The following is a 16,998-nucleotide window of genomic DNA, read 5'->3' on the forward strand; positions in this document are numbered from 1 at the left end:
TTCTGGCTGTCTGTTGGCCAGTTTTCAGGCTTTTGTGGGTGGGGCTGTTTAAAGTTAGTTGTTTTTTTCCTCTGGACTGATAAACTACAAATATGCCTGAATTGTCGTCATATCCGGCTCCACTTTGAACTTTTTTTCCTCTTCCTGTTTAGGAGTCTCTTATGCAATAAGGTTAACCCTTCACATACCGTATGTTTTTAGTCTGTTAAAATGGATAAGGTGATTAATTTTGTTTCATGGAATATGAACGGTTTAAATAATCCAATTAAGCGAAAGAAGATCTTTAAAGTTTTTCATAGACTGAACGCTCAGATTATTTTTGTGCAGGAGACTCATATTAGGAGAGAGGATAATCAGCACTTTTTTAGATTTTGGAGTGGTCGACAGTTTCATTCTAATTCACAAGCAAAGGTGAAAGGAGTCTCTATTTTATATACTCTTCAATTTCATTTGTTCATCATGAAACAACTTCAGACCCGAATGGTAGATTTTTATTAATTACTGGCTTACTTCATAATAAAAAAGCTGTTATGGTTAATGTCTATGCACCTAATGTGGATCATCCCGAGTTTTTTAAACATTTATTTGCATCTTTTCTTAATTTAAACAAATATACATTGATTATGGGTGGAGATTTCAATTGCTGTTTAAACCGTTCTATGGATAGATCTGTGTCAAATCACATACTTCCAAACAAATCCGCTGTCTTTATTAATTCCTTCTTAGTTGATTCCAGAATTTTAGAAGTTTGGAGATTTTTACACCCATATGATAAAGAGTTTTCATTCTTTTCTCATGTCTATCACGACTACTCTAGGATTGATTACATTTTTATTGACTCTCGATTAGCTCCATCTGTTATTGTCTGTAAGTATGATGCAATTGCCATTTCTGGTCATGTGCCATTGAAACTATCAATTAAATTAGTGGATGTACCCTCTGGTGCTAGACAATGGCAACTCAATTCTTCTCTATTGCAGGATTTAGACTTTGTTCATTTTATTAAAGAACAGATTTCCTTTTTCTTCTCAACTAATTTTATGGGAGAAATTTCCAGTGGGATATTATGGGATACCTTTAAAACTTATATCCGTGGTCAAATTATTTCACACTCTGCTGGATTGAAAAAACGAACTAATAATGAATTACGTATATTGGTTGATAAGATCGAAGAAATCGATAAAAAGTACTCTGATGCTCCTAATTTGGAGCTCTATAAAAAGAGAACTGAACTTCAATTACAAAACAGTTTATTATTAACATCTCCAATTGAAAATCAATTACTCAAAACCAGGAGTCAGTTTTATATATATGGTGATAAATCTGGTAAATTGTTGGCCAACCAACTGAAAGCTGCTTCAACTAAACGTCAGATTATTAAAGTTCGTAAACAAGATGGTACTTACACGGTGGACCATGATCAAATTAATAAATCTTTTCAAGAATTTTATACTTCTTTATATCAATCAGAATTTTCTGAGGTTCCTACATCAATGCATGAATTTTTAAGGAATTTGAAGACTCCAAAATTATCACTTAATGAATGTTCAATATTAGATGCACCCATTTCGGAGGAAGAAATAAAGGAAGCAATTTCTTCAATGAATTAGGGTCCCGATGGGTATATAGTTGAATTTTTTAAATCATTTTCTGATCTTCTCTCTCCCTGGTTAGGTAAAATTTTTAAAGATGCCCTATCAGTAGGTAAATTACCACAATGCTTTTATGAAGCAACTATCTCTTTAATTCTAAAGAAGGATAAAGATCCTACTGAATATGCATCTTACAAACCTATTTCTTTATTGAATGTGGACTCCAAAATTTTTTCCAAAATATTGGCTTCTAGACTGGAAAAGGTACTTCCACAAATTATTTCTGATGACCAGACAGGATTTATTAAGAATCATTATTTGCATTTTAATATTAGGAGGTTAATGAATATTGTATATACCCCCTCATCTATAATCCCAGAATGTGTTATCTCGCTAGATGCCGAGAAGGCGTTTGATAGAGTTGAATGGGAATATTTATTCAACACGCTTGAGAAATTTAATTTTAGCCCAAATTTTATATCCAAGATTAAATTGATTTACCACACACCTATGACTTCAATACTTACTAATAATCAGAGACCCCCTTTTTCAGGCTTTTTCAAGGTACTAGGCAGGGCTGCCCTTTATTATTTGACATTGTCTTGGAACCCTTGGCAATTGCCTTTCAGGACTCTTTTAATATATTTGGTATCACTCATGGAAAAGGGACCCATAAGATATCACTATATGCAGATGACCTGTTAGTCTATACCTCTAACTCGGAGAAATCTATCCCTGCAGCATTGTCATTGCTTGCTCAGTTTAGTGTTATAGATTAAATCTTAATAAGAGTGAACTTTTCCCATTAAATATGCAAGTCCCAATTTATAGGCAATTACCATTTAGATTAGTGACTGATTATTTTACGTATCTTGGTGTTAAAATTACCAAGAAGCATAAGGACGTATTCAAAGTTAAGTTTTTACCTTTAATTAATCATGTTAAACAATTGTTTACTAAATGGTCCCCATTGTCTCTATCATTAATTGGCCGAATTAACGCAGTTAAGATGAATATTTTACCAAAATTTTTGTATTTACTTCAGGCGGTTCCAACTTTCATCTCGAAATCCTTTTTCGATTCTACTGATTCTAAAATTCTTTCACGTATATGGCAGAATAAAAATCCAAGGTTAAGTAAGAAATATTTACAAAAATTAAAAAAGGATGGTGGTATGGCTTTGCCTAACTTTAGATTTTACTATTGAGCAATTAATATTATATACTTAATTTTCTGGGCACAAGATTTAGATGTAATTCAATGTCCTCAATGGGTGTATCTTGAGTATGAATCAGTGCAAGGATTTTCATTAGCTTCTATTTTAGGAGCCTCACTCCCTTTTGCACTTACTAAATTGAGTAAACAAATGATTAACCCAATAATTAAATATACAATACGAATATGGTTTCAATTTCGTAAATTTTTTGGATTGAATGAATTCATTTTATCAAGTCTTATCCAATCTAATTTTTTCTTTCAACCATCTTGAATTGACTTAGCTTTCTCTTTATGGAAAATGAAGGGAATAACATGCTTTCATGATTTATTCATTGATAACAGTTTTATGTCTTTTGAACAGTTTGCCTAGATCACATTTTTTTTCAATATTTACAGATTAGAAACTTTTTAAAAGTTACTTTACCTTCTTTTCTGATACTATATAAAACTGAAATTACAGGAAAAATCTTAGGTTTTAATTCTTACCAAAAGGGCTTGATAGCAATAATTTATGATCTGATTATGAAAATACGTCTCGAGACACTTGATAAAATTAAGAATGAATAGGAAAGAGAACTCCAGATATTCTTACCTACAGAGACGTGGAAGAAAATTCCCCAATTAATTAATGCATCTTCAATGTGTGCTAGACATTCTTTGATACAGTTTAAGGTGGTTCACAGGACCCATATGTCGAAGGACAATTTAGCCCATTTTTATCACCATATAAATCCTATATGTGATAGATGTAATTCAGAGGTGGCTTCCCTGACACATATGTTTTGGTCCTGTCCTCTTTTGGAAAAATATTGGAAAGACATTTTTAATATTATTTTTAATAACTGTATTGAATATTGATCTACAACCCCATCCTATTACTGCAATTTTTGGGTTACCAATGATGGATTCTGGCCATTTATCCGCTTCTGCTTGTTATAAGATTGCTTTTGTTACATTAATGGCCAAGAGATCCATTCTACTTAAATGGAAGGACCCTATACCCCCTACTACATTTCAATGTTTTTCTCAAACTATAACATGTTTAAACTTAGAAAAAATTAGGTGTGGTACTATTGATCCTTCGCTTAAATTTGAGGAAGTTTGGAGTCCATTTATTCAGTATTTCCATATGGTATAAGCTGACCTTTTTCGAATCCCTTTCAATAACCTTTGAATATAGAGGAGCAGAGCTGACGACATAATAGTCTTTTTTTAATCTAAGAAATATCAGTCCAGTTTTTTTCTCTTTGAAATTTTTGGTTTGCATTTGTCTATTACTGTATTTTTTTTTATTTGGGTGTTTTTCTTTTCATATAATCAAATTTCTTTTCAATTTCATTTGTTTTGCATTATGTACACTTAGCAAGAGAGCAGGAGGTCTAGATTACTTATTTTACTCCTTGTGAATATAAATATTAACTGTTGTTATTGTTATCCCGATCTCTTCGCATCATAGGTATAATCATTAATGTTATGTATATTAATTTGAATTAATTTGAAATTCAATAAAAAGATTGAAAAAGAAAAAGAAGCTTCTAGAAAACAAAAGCTTCTAGGTAGTGATGGAGAAACACACACAAAACGCTGGAGGAACTCAGCAGGTCGTGCAGCATCTATGGAAGGAAATAAATGTGAAGGAGGAAGACAATGTTGGTCCGTAAGTTAGGGCCCTAAACTGGGGAAAGGTGGATTTCAATAGTGTAAGACAGAACCTGGGAGAGTTAGGTTAGGAGTAGCTACTAGAGGGGAAAACTACATCTGGTAAGGAGGAGGTGTTTAAAAGTGATGTAGTAAGAGTTCAGAGTCTGCAAAGTTGGTAAGTTTAGGGAACTTTGGTCAACAAAGATTTGATCAGGGAAAAGAAGGAAGCATATGTTAGTTATAGGAAATTGGTATCAAAAGAGTAACATGGTTTGTCAGGGATGTATAAATAGAAATTAGGAGGGCAAGAAGGGGACATGAAATGACCTTGGCAAGTAGAATTAAGGAGAATCCTAAAACCTTTTATAAGTATTTCTGAAGCAAGAGGGTAGCTAAGGAAAGAGCAAGTCCCCTCAGGGGCCAAAATGGTAATCAGTGTGTGGAGGCAGGGGATGTGAACAAGGCCCTAAGTGAAAACTTCTCAACAGTATTCACCAGGGAGAAAGATGTGGAGGCTGAAGAGTTAATGCTGATATTCTGGAATATGTCTGTATCAGGAAGGAGGAAGTGTGAGAAATATTAGCACATGTTTGGCTGGATAATCCTCAGGTTCTGAGAGGATTTATCCCAGGATGCTATGGGACACAAGGGAGGAGATTGCTGGGGCTCTGACGGAGATTTTGGCATCTTCGTTAGCCTGAGTGAGGTACTAGATGACTGGAGGATAGCTAATAGAGTCACAGAGTACTATAGCACATAGAGTACTATAGTACTATAGAAACAGGCCCTTCTCTCCACCTAGTCCATGCCAACCTGATCTTCTGCCTCGTCCCATCTACCTGCACCCGGACCATATCCCTCCAAACCACTCCCATCCATGTACCTATCCAAACCTCTCTTAAATGTTACAGTTGAACCCACATCTACCTCTTCCGCTAGCAACTCATTCCACACTCGCACCACCCTCTGAGTGAAGAAGTTTCCCCTCAAATATTTCACCTTTCACCCTAAACCTGTGACCTCTAATTCTAGTCTCACCCAACCTGAGGGGAAAAAGCCTGCATGTATTCACCCTATCTATACCCCTCATAATTTTGTATACTTCTATAAGATCTCCCCTCAGTCTCCTGTGCTTCAGGGAATAAAGTCCTAACCTATTCAACCTTTCCCTATAACACAAGTCCCAGCAACATCTTTGTAACTTTTCTCTGCACTCTGTTATGGACTCAGTGAAAGTCCCTTTAAGATAGAGAGTGTGTGTGTATGTGTGTGTGGGGCGTGCTTACGTCAATAGAAGATAAAGGACGTAATGACGTTATTGAAGAAGTAAGAAGAAGAAGGAGAGAGAGAGAAGAGAGAGAGACACCAGCCTGCTAGTTTTCTCTATCGATGGATGAGAAACAATAACTGTGTTTGCCACTGAAATCCATGTATGGAAGTTGGAAGTAATCCGGTGGAGTTCACTTTGTTGCTGACCTGTAGAAGGAAACAGGTATTTGTATGTGGACGACCACGGTTCGGATGCTTTTCGGGGTGAGGAAGTCACTACCGAGTAAACACTGAAGTGTCGTTTGGGTTCCATCATGGAACATTTGGATTTCGTATGTACTCTCTCTATGTTTTTCTACATCTACATCTTATCTTCAGACAACGGTGGTTGTTGAAGAAGCCCTTGCTCATGTTTCACCTTATGGCTTGCGGAACTGAACTTTAAGAACCATTCCGGAACTGGGAGTTTTGGACTTTGTCACACACACACACGAAGAGTTTAGTTTTGGGGTTAACGTTCGAGGTTTAACATTTTTGAATTCTAACATACTAACATTTTTACTTTTATTTTACATATTATCATAAGTAGTGATTAATAAAATAGTTTTTAACACTAAATCATGCTCAGTGTGTTTCTTTTGTTGCTGGTTCGTGACACCAGCTTATTGATACTTTTCCTGTAGGCAGGTGAACAGAACTGCACACAATACTCTATATTCAGCCTCACCAACATCTTGTACAACTTCAACATAACATCCCAACTCTTGTACTCAATGCTCTGATTTATGTAGGCCAATGTGCCAAAAGCTCTTTTTATCACCCTATCTCCCTACGATGCCACTTTCAGGGAATTATGGATCTGTATTGCCTGGTCCCTTTGTCCTACTGCAACCTCAGAGCCCTACCATTCAATGTGTAAGTCTTACCCTGGTTTGTCCTCCCAAAGTGCAACACCTCACACTTTTCTGCATTAAATTCCATCTGCCATTTTTCAGACCATTTTCCTAGCTGGTCATGATCACACTGCAAGCTTTGATAGCCTTCCTTGCTGTCCACTATGCCCCTAATGTTGTCCTCTTGTTCAAAAAGTGCAGTAGGGATAAGCCTGGAAACGACAGGCTGGTGAGCCTTACATCAGTGTTAGGGAAATTGTTGGAGAAGATTCTGAGAGACAGGACTTATGTTTACTTGGAAAGACAGGGACTGGTTAAGAGGAGTCTGCACAGTGGGGAGATCATGTTTCATAAATTTGGTTAAGTTTTTTGAAGAGGTAACTAAGAAAATTGATGAAGGCAGACCAGTAGACATGGAGTTCAGTAAGGCTTTTGACAAGGTCCTACATGATGGGCTGATCCAGAAGGTTAAGGCACAAGGGATCCAAGCTGTGTTGGCAAACTGGATCCAAAACTGGCTTGGTGATAGGAGGCAGTGGTGGGAGTTTCTCCGACGGAAGCCTGTAACAAGTGGTGTACCACAGGGATTGGTGCTGGGACCTTTGCTGGGACCATCCCAGGTCCCATGAGTTCTAAGATTTTGGACCAATCTTTCACACGAAACCTTACCAAAGGCCTTACTGAAGTCTGTGTAGACAACATCTACAGTGCCCTCACACTACTGGGCAGGCACGGTAGTGTAGCTGTTAGCATAACGCTATTACAGTGCCGGTGATCCAGGTTCAATTCCAGCCACTGTCTGTAAGGAGTTTGTACGTTCTCCCCATGACTGCGTGGGTTTCCTCCAGGTGCTCCGGTTTCCTCCCACATTCCAAAAACGTACGGGTTAGGAGTTGTGGGTGTACTATGTTGGTGCCATGGCGACACTTGCAGGCTGCCCCCAAAACATTCTATGCAAAGATACTTTTCACTGTGTGCTTCAATGTACATGTGACTAATAAAGAAATCTTATCATCGATATACTTAGTTACCAATTCAAAAATGTTCAATCAAATTAGTGAGACAGGACTTCCCATGATCAAAGCCACGCTGACTGTCCCTAATCAAACCCTGCCTTTCCAAGTGTAGACAAATCCTGTCTCTTCAAAATTTTTCAAATAGCTTCCTTAATCACTGATCAATGAGTAAGATTCACTGGCCAAGAGCGGCCAGGTTTACTCCTGCTGCCCGTCATAAGTAAAGGTATTGGTATTGGTATTGGTTTATTATTGTCACTTGTACTGAGGTACAGTGAAAAGCTTGTCTTACAAACCAATCGTACAGGTCAATTCATTACACAGTGCAGTTACATTGAGTTAGTACAGAGTGCATTGATGTAGTACAGGTAAAAACAATAACAGTACAGAGTAAAGTGTCACAGCTACAGAGAAAGTGCAGTGCAAAAGGTGCAAGGTCACAACAAGGTAGATCGTGAGGTCATAGTCCATCTCATTGTATAAGGGAACCGTTCAATAGTCTTATCACAGTGGGGTAGAAGTTGTCCTTAGGTCTAGTGGAACGTGGCCTCAGGGTCCTGTATCTTCTACCCGATGGAAGAGGAGAGAAGAGAGAATGTCCTGGGTGGATGGGGTCTTTGATTATGCTGGCTGCTACACCAAGACAACGAGAGGTAAAGACAGAGTCCAAGGAGGGGAGGCTGGTGTCTGTTATATCCACAGCTCTCTGCAGCTTCTTGTGGTCCTGGGCAGAGCAGTTGCCATACCAAGCTGTGATACATCCAGATAGGATGCTTTCTAAGGTGCATCAGTAAAAGTTGGTGAGAGTCAAAGGGGACAAATGGGATTTCTTTTACCTCCTGAGGAAGTAGAGGCGCTGGTGAGCTTTCTTGGCCATGGCATCTATGTGATTTGACCAGGACAGGCTGTTGGTGATGTTCACTCCCAGGAACTTGAAGCTCTCAACCCTCTCGACCTCAGCACCATTGATGTAAACAGGAACTACATTTGCTCTCCTCTAGTCACCTGGTAACCTAACTCTGGCTAACAACAATATAAAAGTCTCTATCAGGGCCTGAGCAATCTCCTCCCTTGTCTCTCATAGCAGGTTAAAAGATATGTACATGAACGTTGGATGTCAGAGGCTACAAAAGGTTGGATAAAGAGGAAAAAAGAAGAATCTGACAGGTAAAGAGCTCTGAAAACAGGGAGGCCCCTTATGAGTATAGAAAGGGTAGGGTAGGCATGGTAGTGTAGTGATTATCATAACACTATTACAGCGCCAGTGACCCGGGTTCAATTCCAGCCACTGTCTGTAAGGAGTTTGTACGTTCTCCCCGTGTGTGCATGGATAAACTTCAGGGTACTCTGGTTTCCTCCCACATTCCAAAAAGATGTATGGTTTAGGAAGTTGTGGGCATGCTATGTTGGCACTGGAAGCGTGACGACACTTGCGGGCTGCCCCCAGAACACTATGCAAAAAAGATGTATTTCACTGTGTGTTTTGATGTACATGTGACTAATAAAAATATCTTATCTTACTTTTTAAAAAAATTGGGAAGGCAAAGAGGGATTTCAAAATATCATGGGCAGCCAAGATTAAGGAAAATCCCAAAGCATTTTATAAGGGTGTAAGGGTAACCAGGAAAAGAATAGGGTACTTTAGGGTCTGTGTCTGTAACCTAAGAACTTCAGTGAGGTATTAAATGAACAAGTCCCATGTGTATTCATGAAGGAGAAGGATCCTGCAGTTGGAGATTTCAGGGAGGAGGTGGTGATATTCTGGAATAAGGAACCACTAAAATGGAGTTATTATTCAAGAGGGGCAGCAGGATAACGCCAGTGAGTCTGACATCAGTGGTCAAGAGTTATTGCAAAAATTGAGGGACAGGATTAAGCTATACTTGGAAAGGCAGGGGTTAATCAAAGTTAGTCAGCACAGCTTTGTTAGGAGAAAACCTTGTCCCAGCAAATGGTTTGAAGTTTTCATAGCGGTAACAAAAGGTGCTGATAAGGGCAGTGCAGTTGATGTAATCTGCATGGACTAGGTCCACATGGTCTTTGATGAGGGCCCAAGTGGAAGGTTGGACCAATAGGTTAGGGCCCAGGAGATTCCAGGTTGGCAAACCGGATCCAATATTGGCTTGGTAATAGGAGAAAGAGGGTGGATAGTGGAGGCTTGTTTTTGTGATTGGAAGCCTGTGACCAGCAGTGTAGCATAGAGATAGGTGCTTGTTATATACATTCATATCTTAGATGTGAATGTAGGAGGTGTGATTAATAAATTTGCAGATGACACGAAAATTGTATGATTCTATGAAAACTCTATAAGCAGTCCCTCCAGGGAATTACAGACTTCCATTATATCATTTTCACCAGGGAAACAAACTCTTGTACTATTGCACTCACTCTTCACATCATTGCTACCATATCCTTCATGTAGTGTTGCGACCAGAACTGTATACAGTACTCGTAACCAATGTTTTGTACAGCTGCAACACGATGTCCCAACTCTGATGCTCAGTGTTTCAACCTGTGAAGGCAAGCATAGCAAATGCCTTCTTCACTACCATATTCATTTGTGTCACCATTTTCAGTGAGCTATGGACTTACACCCCAAGGTCCCTCTGTGCATTAACGTTCCTAAGGACCCTGTCATTCGCTCTATGTGTCCTATCAGAATTTGACCTCCCAAAATGCATTACCTCACACCTGTCTGGATTAGTTCCATCTGCCACTGCTCCATGCAACCTTCCAGCTGATCCATGCCCCACTGTATCCTTTGATAACCTTCTGTACTATCCACAAATCCACCAATTCTTGTGTCATCTGCAAACTTACTAATCAGATCACCCACATTCTCATTCATATCATTTACTGTATATATATATTACTAACAACGAAGGTCCCAGCACTGATCTCTGTGGTACACCACGTGTTACAGATTTCCAGTCAGTGAAAACTCCCAACCACCTCTACCCTCCGCTTCCTATCACCAACCCAGTTTTGGATCCAGTTTGACAACACACCTCGGATTCAATGGCAGAGCAGTCTTAAAGGGACACATAGCCTTCTCCTGCTCTTATTTTGTGTTTCTATGGAAACACTCACCAACCACCTACCAGTGTACCAGTGAAAACCTGTGCTGACCAACTGGATGGAGTGTCTCTCTGACTCCATCCTCTTTTTTTCTCTCTCCCATCCGCAGTCTCTCTTTCTCCTTTCTCCCTCTTCCTCCCATCCATCCTTTTTCTTTGCTTGTCCTGTCTCTATAAATATCTCCTTCCATTTCCCCTCCTCCCCTCTCCCGCTCCACATCCTCTCTATTTATGTATTCTATCTCCTCAACGCTCATCTTTCTCCTCTTTTGCTCTTCATCGTCTGTCTCTCCCTCTCTTTCCCTGTTCTCTCATTCTCCACATCTTTATTTGTTTTTCTTGTTCTCATTGTCCCCTCTCTCCTTCTCGTCATCATCCTCTTCTCCCTTTGTTTTCTCTCTCTCTCTTTGTCCTTGATTCTTTCTCCCCTTGACATCTCTTTTTCTCCATTTGACCTCCCTATCTCGCTATATCCGAGATATCCTATTTTTTCAGTAAACAAGGTTTCCCCTCCACCACCATCAATGCAGCCCTCACCCACATCTCTTCCATTTCCTGCACATCTGCCCTCACCCCTCCTCCCCCACAACATAACAGGGACAGAGTTCCCCTTGTCCTCACCTATCACCCCACAAGCCTCTGCATCCAACATGTCATTCTCTACAACTTCCTCCACCTCCAACTGGATCCCACCATCAGGCACATCTTCCTCTCCCCCCCTCTCTCCGCTTTCCACAGGGATTGCTCTCTCTGTGACTCCCTTGTCCACTCATCCTTCCTCATTGATGACCCTCCCGGCACTTATCCCTGCAACTGCACCAAGTATTACACCTGTCCCCACACCTCTTGCCTCACCACCATTCAGGACCCTAGACAGTCCTTCCAGGTGAGGCAGCGCTTCACCTGTGAATTTGAAGGTGTCATTTATTGCGTCCGGTGCTCCCGGTGCAGCCTCCTCTACATCAGTGAGACCTGATGCAGATTGGGTGACTGCTTCATCGAGCACCTTTGCTCCGCCTGACACAAAAGCAAGGATCTCCTGGTGGCCACCCACTTCACTTCCACATCCCACTCCCATAACAACATGGCCTCCTCTACTGCCACGTTTAGGCCAGATGAAGGTTGGAGGAACAACGCCTCATATTCCGCCTTGGTAGTCTCCAACCAGACGGCCTCAATATTGATTCCCCTAACTTCCCCAAACCTCCCCTCTTTTCCACTACATTTTCTCTTCCTCCATTTATCTATTTCTCTCTTCATCCTTATTGTCCCAGTCTTTTCCTCTCTCGAGCTCCCTGCTCCCCTTTCTCCCTTATTTTTCTCTCCACTCTCAGTCATCTACTCTTCCCCTCGCTAAAGTCCTCCCCTCCCTCTCTATCTCTATCTCTCTCTCACACACACACACACACACACACTAGATATTAGATATTAGTTTATTAGTACACACATGCACATATACATTCACAAACAAACATTGGCACATAAACGCATAAACACACACACACACACACACACAATGTCAGCAAAGCAAAAGGGCTGGTCATTGTTTTAGGAAGGGGGGTGGTGCACACACTCCTGTTTACATCAACAGTGTTGAGGTCAAGAGAGTTGACAGCTTCAAGCTCCTAGAAGAGAACATCACTCCAACCATGTGGACAGCATGGCCAAGAAAGCTCACCAGTGCCTCTACTTCCTTAGAAGGCTAAAGAAATTCTGCATGTCCCCATTGATCCTCACCAATTTTTATCAATGCACCATAGATGCATCACGGCTTGGTATGGCAGCTGCTCTGCCCGAGACCGCAAGAACTGCAGAGAATTGTAGACACAGCTCAGCATATTATGGAAACCAGCCTTCCCTTCATGGACTCTGTCTACACTTCTTGCTGCCTCGATAAAGCAGCCAACATAATCAAAGACCCCACCCACCCCAGACATTCTCTCTTCTCCCTCCTCCCATCAGTTAGAAGATACAAAAATATCCTGAAAGCACGAAAGACCAGGCTTAAATGCAGCTTCTATCCCACTGTTATAAACTATTGAACTCTCCCTGGTACGATAAGATGGACTCTTGACCACACATTCTACCTCGTCATTGCCTTGCACCTTATTGTCTGCCTGCACTGCACTTTCTCTGTAACGGTAACACTTTATTCTGCATTTTGTTATTGTTTACCCTTGTACTACCTCAATGTACTGATATGATGAAATGATCTGTATGAGTGCCATGCAGAACTAAGCTTTTCACTCTTCCATGGTACATGTGACAATAATAAACCAATTTACCAATTTACTCCACTCAGAAAATTAATAAGACTGAAAACTGTTCACCCTGGATGTGATTACCTATATCCCAAAGTTTTGACAAAGATGGCCATGGAGATATTAGATATTTTGATTATCAGCTTCCAAAATTCGGCATTTTCCTGTGGGCTTGAGGGTGGCAAAAGTGACCCACTATTCAAGGCAGGAGAGGGAAAGCAGGGAATTACAGACATGTTCCCTGACAACAGTTGTTGGAATTTACAAAGCACTTAGAAAATAATAATATGATCTAGCAGAGTCTACACAGATGTATGAAAGGGAAGTGATGCTTGACACTGGAGTTCTTTGGGATATATCAAGTAGGGGGACCAGTGGATGTGGAGTATTTGGAATTTCAGAAGGTTTTTGATAAGTTCCCACACAGGAGATTAGCGAACAAGGTTAGAGCACATGGAATTGGAGGTCATACACTGGTGTGGATTGAGATTGTTAACTGATAGAGAACAAAGAGTCAAAACAAACTTCCCTTCTCAGACTGTGATACCAATTGGATCCACCCCTGGGCCCTCCGATTCACAACCCACATTGACTATCTGGCCAAGGGCACCAAATGTGAGGTTTCTCTGTCCACTGATGATGTGAAGCTGAGCAGGGATGTGAGTGGTGATGTAGGGAGGCTTCAACTGAATGTGGACAACAATATGGCTGGCAGAGTACAATGTGGAAAATATGAGGTGATCCGTTGATGGGACAAATAGAAATGCTGAGTATTTTTTAAGTGGTGAGAGATTGGGAAACATTGATGTTCGAACAAAGCCTGGGTGTCCTTGTACGCAAGTTACTGAAAGCTGAAGTGCAGCTGCATCTGGCAGTTATGAAGACAAATGTTACGTTAGCCTTTATTTCAAGAGCATTTCAGTACAAGAGTAAAGATATGTTATTGGTATTGGTTTATTATTGTCACCTGTACCAAGGTACAGAGAAAGACTTGTCTTGCATGCCGATCATACAGGTCAATTCATTACACAGTGCAGTTACATTGAGTTAGTACAGAGTGCATTGATGTAGTACGGGTAAAAACAATAACAGTACAGAGTAAAGTGTCACAGCTACAGAGAAAGTGCAGTGCAATAACATACTGCATTATATAGGACCTTGGTGATACTGCTCCTGGTGTAATGTGTACAACTTTAGTCTGCTTATCTAATAAAAGGATGTACTTGGCATAGAGAGGGCGCAATTGGCTCCTGGGATGGCAAGTATGTCAAGTGAGGAGAGATTGAGTAGATAGACCTTTATTGTGTGGAGTCCAGAAGAATGAAAAGTGACCTGATTGAAACATACAAAATACTTCAAAGGCTTGACACAAGAGATGCAGGGAGAATGGTTCCCTGGTCTAGAACGAAGAGGCACAGATTAAGGGAGGGTTGGTTTGGGACAGAAATGAGGGGACATGGTGATAATCTTTGGGAATTCTCTAACCTGAAGGGCTGTGGAGGCTCAGTCACAAAGTTCATTCAAAACAGAGATCAGTGGATTTCAGGGTATTAAATATAGGATTAGTGCAAATGGGTTAGCACAAACTCAATGGGCTGAAAGATCTGTGTGTATCTCTCTATCACTCTGAAGAAATCAAGGGATATGAAGTTTATTCAGTAAAGCAGCAATGCGGGAGAGCATCAGTCATGTTCTTGATGATTCTCTCTCTATCTCCCCCCCCTCATCTCTTCCCCATCCTCTCCCTCCACTCCTCATCGTCCCCTCTCCCATCTGTCTCCATGCCTCTCTCTCTCTGCTATCCACCCTCCTTTCTTCCTTCACTGAGTCACTGAGTTGTACAGCACAGAAACAGGTCCTTCGGCCCATCGCGTCCATGCCAACCTTTTTGTCCGTCTACACTAATCCCATTTGCCTGTATTAAATCCCTATCCTTCTATGTCCTGCCTATTCAAGTGCCTGTCTAAATACCTCAGTAATTGTACCTGATTCCACCGCCTCCTCTTGCAACATGTTCCAGATGTCAACCACACTCTGTGTAAAAAACTTTCCCCTCAGATCCCCTTTAAAACTCCTTTCTCTCACCTTAAACCCCTAGAGAGTAGCCCTAATGATAGGGAGATGGTTAGAAAAAGATTCTGACCATCTCCCTATAATTCTCTCTTGCCCTCTTCTCCCCTCTCCCCTACACCTTCTCCCTGCCCCCCCCTCTCTCTCTCTTTCGCCTCCACCTCACTTTCTCCACCACTCTCCCCTCATCCTCCTTTGTCTGCCTTCATCCTTCACACCCTCCTGTGGCAGTTCCTGCTCCCACTCCCTGCACTGGGCCTGGGCTGCACTTACACTGCACTTCCTCTTACTCTCACCTCCATTCCCAGTCCCACTCCCAGGATACACTTACTCCCACTCCCACTCCCGCACCCACTCCCAGGATACATTTACTCCCACTCCCAGGATACACTTATTCCCCCTCCCACCCCATGACACAGTTACTCCCACTGCCACTCCTCAGGTACACTTACTCCCACTCCCAATCCCACTCCTACTCCGACTCCTATTCCCACTCTCTGGGTACACCTAATTCCACTCCCATTCCCACCCCATGACACAATTACTCCAATCCCACCCCTGGGCACATTTTCTCCCACTCCCACTCCCACTCCCACTCCCACTCCCACTCCCACTCCCATTCCCACTCCCACCCCAGGACACACTTACTCCCACTCTCTGCGACGCGCTTGCGGCGTGCTCTGCAGCTTGTGCGCCTCGTGCGCCCTGATGATGTCGCGCTGTTCCACCAGCCCCCCCCTCCTCTGCATGACGCGGGGGCTGAGGGGGAAGGCGGCCTGGTCGTGGGGCAGTGGGCTGAGCCCCCACACCGGTACACTGGACCAGCTGCTGCCATCGAAACTGAAACAAGAGCTGGTGTCCCGGGCCATGGCCCCGGGGCTGGGGCTGGCGCTGCCCAGTGAGTCCTCCGGCCAGCAGTGTGCCATCAGCATAGTGCAGGGTTGCCTCGCCCCCACCTTCCAACTTGGTAGCAGGGTGTCCTGAGGGTCAGCCTCTGTCACGGCTCTGAACGACTGGTCCATAGTGGGAGGCAAGTTCTCTGAGGCAATGGCAAACATCTCTGGTGCCTTTGGGAGAGACAGAGTAAGTGAGGGTTAGCATTCAGAACAAGGCACTTCCTTATCACCTTCAACATCAAGACTGGTTCTACAAGAGCTGCTGCACAACATACGATACCCAGTGTCCAACTCCCAGCACCCAACCCCAACCCGAAACCCCAACATCCAACCCCAACATCAAAGCCCCAACTCCCAACCCCCAACACCACTCCGACTCCCAACCCCAAACATCCAAACCCCAACCCCAACATCCAAACCCCAATTCCCAACATCCAACTCCTAAATTCCAACCCCCAACATCCAATCCCCAACATCCAACTCCCAACATCTAACATCGAACTGCAAACATCCAATGCCCAACAACCAATGCACAACTGCCAACATGCAACTCCCAACATCCAAACCCCAACCCCCAACATCCAACCTCCAACTCCCAGCCCCCAGCATCCAAACCACAACCCCCATCCCTAACATCCAACCCCAACATCAAATCCCTGCCTCCCAACCCCCGACCCCACCACCAACATCCAACCCCTAAATTCCAACCCCAACATTCAATCCCCAACATCCAACTCCCAACAGCTAACATCAAACTGCAAACATCCAATGCCCAACAACCAATTGTTGCCAACATGCAACTCCCAACATCCAACTCCCAACATCTAACATCCAACTCCCAAATCCAATGACCAATAGCTAATGCCCAACAGCCGACATGAAGCTTCCAACATCCAATGCCCAATGCCCAACTCCCACCATCCAACTCCCAACTCCCAACTTCCAATTCCCAGTTCCCAATATCCAATTCCCAATATCTAGGACCCAACACCAAAGATCCATTTCCCAAGATCCCCCAATAGTTTCTAATAGCTGAAAACCAACACTCAATTCCCAACAACCACA

General features: G+C 42.2%; 1 protein-coding gene across 1 annotated transcript in view; it reads right to left on the minus strand.

The window, feature by feature from the left end:
- LOC127567879 (probable voltage-dependent R-type calcium channel subunit alpha-1E) overlaps positions 1–15,927 on the minus strand; it is a 615,955-nt gene extending 600,028 nt beyond the window's left edge. Inside the window, exon 1 of the mRNA XM_052011039.1 lies at positions 15,686–15,927. The gene's annotated coding sequence lies outside the window, so the exon portion shown is untranslated. The remainder of the gene's footprint in view (positions 1–15,685) is intronic.
- Positions 15,928–16,998: the final 1,071 nt, after the last annotated feature.

This window comes from Pristis pectinata, chromosome 3, assembly GCF_009764475.1.
Source record: "Pristis pectinata isolate sPriPec2 chromosome 3, sPriPec2.1.pri, whole genome shotgun sequence".
Lineage (NCBI taxonomy): Eukaryota > Metazoa > Chordata > Chondrichthyes > Rhinopristiformes > Pristidae > Pristis > Pristis pectinata.